The sequence below is a fragment of the Gorilla gorilla genome, chromosome 18 (assembly GCF_029281585.2).
Source record: "Gorilla gorilla gorilla isolate KB3781 chromosome 18, NHGRI_mGorGor1-v2.1_pri, whole genome shotgun sequence".
NCBI classification, from domain to species: Eukaryota; Metazoa; Chordata; class Mammalia; order Primates; family Hominidae; genus Gorilla; species Gorilla gorilla.
The window spans coordinates 65,142,956-65,148,955 of record NC_073242.2 but is presented as its reverse complement, the minus strand read 5'-3'; positions in this window follow the sequence as shown (position 1 = coordinate 65,148,955).

The window sequence follows — 6,000 nt, the reverse complement described above, 5'->3', positions numbered from 1 at the left end:
AGGCCTTGGAATGTGGACATTTCAGTTAATGCTGAAATAAGTTAAGAATTTGGGACTGTTGGGAAGGCATGATCCATTTTGAAATGTGTGTACATGAGATTTAGGAGGAGCCAGGGGCAGAATGATATGATTTGACTGTGTCCCCACCAAATTCTCATCTTAATTGGAGCTTCAGTAATTTCCTAATATTGTGGAATAAAACCCGTGTGAGATAATTAAATCATGGGGGCGGGTCTTTCCCATGCTATTCTCTTGAGAGTGAATGTCTCATAATATCTGATAGTTTTATAAAGGGGGATTTTCCTGCACGAGTTCTCTTTTCTTATCTGCTGCCATATGAGACGTGCCTTTCACATTCCACCATGACTGTGAGGCCTCTCTAGCCTTGTGGAACTGTGCATCAAACCTCTTCTTCTTCTTCTTTTTTGATAAATTGCCTAATATCAGGTATGTCTTTATTAGCAGCATGAAAACCAACTAATACAATTCTGGATACTAGGGCATTGTTGGATGCAACATTTGTGAATAACTTCCCACAATCTATAGGTTGTCTGCTTACTATGCTGATAGGTTTGTTTGTTTGTTTGTTTGGTTGGTTGGTTAGCTGGTTGGTTTGCTGCATAGTAACTCTTTAGCAAATTAGTCTCTCCTTATCTATTTTTGTTTTTGTTGCAATTGCTTTTGGATACTTAGCCAAAAAGTATTTGTCAAAGCTGGTGTTGAGAGAGTATTTTCATGTTGTCTTCAAGGATTTTTATAGTTTAATGTCTTACATTTAAATCTTTTATCAATTTTGAGTTAATTTTTATATATGTTGAAAGCAGACATCCAGTTTGAATCTTTGTCATATGGCTAGCTAGTTGTCCCACTACCATTTATGGAACAGGGAATTCCTTTCTCATTTCTTTTTTTTTTTGTCAGCCTTATCAAATATCATATGGTTGTAGGTGTGCAGCCTCACACCACTCAAATTTTTATAACTAAAAAGTCAAAAACCAATGGATACTGATGGGGCTGTGGTGAAAAGAAAACACTTACACACTGTTAATGGGAATATAAATTAGTCCACCCACTTTGGAAAGCAGACTGGAGATTTCTCAAAGAACTTAAAACGGAGATATTATATGAACCAGCTATCCTTCTACATGGTATACACTACAAGGTAAACAAATAATTCTACCAAAGAGACACATGTGTGTGTATGTTTATTGCTGTGTTATTCTTATTCACAGTGGCAAAGACAAAGATCAGCCCAGATGCACATCAATGGTAGAGTGGATATATAAAATGTGGTATATGTAAAATGTATAATACTACACAGCCATAAAAAAGAATGAAATCATGTCCTTTGCAACAAAACAAATGGAGCTGGAGTTCTTAATCCTAAACAAATTAATTCAGGAAAAGAAAACTGAACACCATATATTCTCCTAAGTGGGACCTCAGCATTGAGCACACATGGATAAATATGGGAGCAACAGACACTGTGGACTGCTAGACAGTGGAGGGAGAGGGTGATGAAATCTGTATTCCAAATCTCAGCATCACCCAATAATCCCATGTAACAAATCCACACATGAACCCTCTGTTTCTAAATTATAAAGTTGAAATAAAAAAAAAATCCTTATGTGAGAACTAACTGGAAGCACTGAAGAGGACACTTTGTGGGGAGATGGACCTGTTCCTCACCCTCACTTAGCTGCTGTAGACAAGTATGTGCACATTTGCCTGAAACCCTCTAACTGTACCTGGAAAATCTGTGCCTTTTGTATATGCTAATTTTATCTCACAAAAATGGAAAATAGACAATTGTAGAAAAATATTTTATATTAAAATTAAAATCTTAAAATAAATATGAAAATTCAAATACAAAATGAGAACGTGATTATTACAATAATTATTAATGTGCATTCGGCTATATCTACTAGAATAAAATCACAGAAATAAGAAAGATAAATGTAACATCTGAAAATAAAAAAAATTAATGAACACACTGAAGACACCTGGGACCCACAGGTGGAGTGACTTGACTTTCAGTCATCCTCTTGGTGATTTGAGGGTCTTCCCAGGAAACGATGAGACGTAGTTTTTCAATGGGGCTCTGGTGACCCTGGTGAGATGTCTGAAGGCCCCCAAGGCCTGACCATCCAGCCAGCACCCCTGGCCTGTGGACACCCTGCCTGCCCTGCAGAGGCGGTTGGTAGTGCCACCTGGCTTTTGGCCGGGTCCTGGGGAGGCAGAGAGAGGCCAATTTTGGTTCTCACTCCTGGCCCCCCAGAGGGCACAGTGAGGAGCCAGTAGGGAGAGGATAGGAGAAGAGGAGGAGGAGGAGCGGTGTCCCCAGCAGCAGGATTCCCACTTGGAGCACAAAGTGAAGCAAGCACAGGGGAGGGGGACTACAATCAGTCCCCCACAGCAAGCACAGAAAGGAGGAGCTGCGCAGAAGGCAGAGCCCCCCAGCCCCTGGGGCCTGGCTGGGGAAAGTCCACACTTGGGGAGAGCTGGGAGCTGTTGAAGGTTTGGGGGGAGGGGAAACGGGTTGTGTTTCTTCATTTTTTTTTTTTTTTGACTTTGTTGGTTCATCCTTGTTTTCTAGCTTTGGATCATTTTTGTACCAAGGCGAGCAAGCCTTTTTGAAAAATAATAAAAGAGGAAAAAAAAATCCCTCCTGGGAAAAAAAAAAAACCCTGGAAAATAGAAAAAAAAAAAGGACCTCATAAATGATGCAATTACTTTTAATTGCAGGCAACTCTTTACATTTAAGTGAAGTGTCTTAACATTTTATATGGTTTTAAAAATATATTTACATATTATATATATAATATATGTAATATATATAAATATTTAAAAAAGAAAAAAGAAAACCACGGCACTCTTCCTGGCCACTGTTTTGGCGGGGTAGGGGGGCTGGGGGGGCGGGCACGTCGGCCTGGCTTCTGTGGTCCAGTGAAATGGTCTGGTTTGATTTGGCTGTACAGAGACCCCCTGACTTGGGAGGGGAGGGAGGAGTGGTGCCCCCTCCTCCCTCCACTCCATTACTCTCTGCTTGCTACTTCGCTTGACCCCAGCTCCCACCCTCAGCCCTGTGACAGGAATGTGTGCCCCACCGTCATTGTCCTGAGTTGAATGTCCCTTTGTGGGGGAGGTGGGGGGGGCAGTGTCCATCCACGAAGGGGCAGAAGGAGGGAGCCATGGGCACTGCCCCACCCGCTCGGGGGAAGCCCAGTGGGATTTGCATCTTTCTTTCCCTTTGGTTCCTGCACATTTATGGGCTGGGAGGCATCCGTGTGGAATTGTGTGCAGCCTGTGTGTGTGCTGGCACAAGCCCATGCACTGTGTGTGCAGACTCATGGCGCCTGCACCCACAGGCATGGCCGAGCACAGGTGTGGGGGAAGGCGTGGGCACATAGGTGCATGTAACCTGTTTGCGCATTGGCACGTGCCTACCTGAATGTTAGCGTGAGAGGAGCTTTGTGTGTGAGAACATGTGTAATGTGTGTGCAGACATGCCGAGCGCCAGAAACTTGTGTGTGGGCCACGTACATGTGGACAGAGACGCATACATGGAGGTGCATGTAATCTGTGTCTCCGAGTGTGTGTGTGCATGTATGTGTGCTGGTGCAGACACAGGTGTGTGGGTGTGCCTCTGTGTGCGTGTGTTCCATCATCCCTGCACCACTGGCTCCAGATCCCTTCCTGAGCCCCTGTCCCCACTGGCCCTCTCACAGCCTGCAACGCATCAGTGCCCCCAGCTGCATGCGCCTCGCTGCTCTGTCCATCAGTGTGTGCTTGACCAAGAGAAAACTAAGATGTCTCGGGGGACCCCTGCACCTGGTCCTCTCAGCCCCCGCCCACTGTGCTGTGTTACTCGCATGGGGGATTTCCTGCCCCTTCCACAATATGCTGTTTCCCCCAGGAGCCTCAGGCTCAGAGTGGGGTTCCCAGGGGGCCCCCTGGGGTGAGCCCCGGCTCCACACCCTGCCCCATCCACCCTGTAGGGCCCATGTTGGTGTAGCGGTGATGGCTTCTGTGGATATTCTGCGACCTCCGTCGGTGTAACTTGACAATGTCTAAATGGAAAAGGGTTGCTGTCTTTTCTCTGTCTCTTTTTTTAATGACCTTTTTTCTTCTCCCCACCTCCCTGCTCTCTTTCCTTTTCAGTTTTTCTAGCCAAGTGTTTGGGGCTTTAATAAAACTTGTTTCTTTTTCCTCTCCTGGATCTCCTTCCTATAGGCTGATGTCTCATTATTTCTCTGCTTCACTCTGGAGGATCTGGAAGGTGCTGGGATGGGTGGGGTGGCAGGTGGGGAATCCCTGGCAGCCACTGGCCTTCAGCTGGCAGAGCATGAAGGGGAGGACAGAACAGGGCCCCTTGGATTAGCCAGGTGGGCTGGTGTAACACCAGTAATCCCAGCTACTTGGGTGGCTGAGGCATGAGAATCGCTTGAACCCAGGAGGTGGAGGTTGCAGTGAGCAGAGATTGCACCACTGAGCTCCAGCCTGGGTGACAGAGCGAGACCCTGTCTCAAAAAACAAAAACAAAACAAAACAAAAAACAGTTCTCGGCTTGGCATTCCAGGAGGTGTCCTGCCTAACCCTCACAACCATCGGTGAGGTAGCTACCGGCACTACCTACTCAGGCAAGTGACAAAGCTCAGAGATGTTGGGCATCTTACCCAGAGTCATACAATTGGTAGGTTGTAGACAAATCAGTAAGTTTGAATCCAGCTCTGCCTGACACCAAAGCCCATGGTTACCCTAAAACCAAGCAGGGCTGATGACCTCCAGCAGTCCCCTGAATTGGGTCTCAGCCTCCTGCTCTTTGAGTGAGATGACCCTTGGTGGGGTTCCACCAATCTTTTCTTTCTTTTCTTTTTTTCTTTTCTTTTTTTTTCTTTTTTTTAGATGGGGTCTCCCTCTGTCACCCAGGCTGAAGTGCATGATTACAGCTCACTATAGCCTCAGCTTCCCTAGGCTCAGGTAATCGTCCCATCTCAGCCTCCCAAGTAGCTGGGACTACAGGTGCCTGCCACCACACCTGGCCACATTTTTTGTATTTTTTGTAGAGACGAGGTTTCGCCATGTTGCCCAGGCTGGTCTCGAACTCCTGAGCTCAAGTGATCTGCCCACCTCGGCCTTCCAAAGTGCTGGGATTACAGGCGTGAACCACCTAGCCCGGCCACACCCATCTTTTCTAGATGCAGCAGCTTTCAAACCCGTAAAGTGGTAACAATACAAAATGCATTTGACACCTCTGTGCTTTAGGTATGTACACACATGTGCACAAACAGCCACAGCAAAGCAGCACCTGCTACACAGAGCACCATGGTGTATGCCATGGGTCCTGATTAGGTTTTACAGGCTTTCCCGGAATTCTGAAGGCTGTGCCACTGTTCCAGCATGTTCTAAGAGTCCCCGCGGCTGCCTTCCAGCTGTTCTGCATGACTGAGGACTGGCATGTTACCGAATCTCTTCTCCCCCCTCAGCATCACTTCACTTCCATCCCTGAAGGTAGTGACCATGTCCTGGAGCCACAGTCTTCCAGTCATTACAGGGGCCCCAGTTGCAGTTTCTTCTCCTAAAGACCTCTTTGGAGACAGAGGGCAGCAACCTGCCTACTGTCTGCAGGGAATGCCCCTCCATGAGTCACCCACCCACCAAAGCCCAGCAACCCTTGAGACTCACAGAAAGCCAGTCCCCAGCCTGCCCGTAGCCCATCCCTATGTCCTTTTTAGAATGTCAGCAGATCTTGCCTTCTCTCTGCCATCCTATTCCCCAAAAACTGGGAGAGGAGCCAAAAAAAAACCCTCTCCCAGAATCACTGCACTCATGACAGTTCAAGATCAAGTAACAAACGGAACCATCCGCTGCACACCTGGAAGGAGGCCAGCACTCATTCAGCTGCCAGATGCCTATCCAGGATGCACTCCCTGTGAGGCACTGCTCATCCACTCCTTGGGGCTGGGGCTCTGTCTGGCAGGGGAGCTGCCAGGAGAGCCA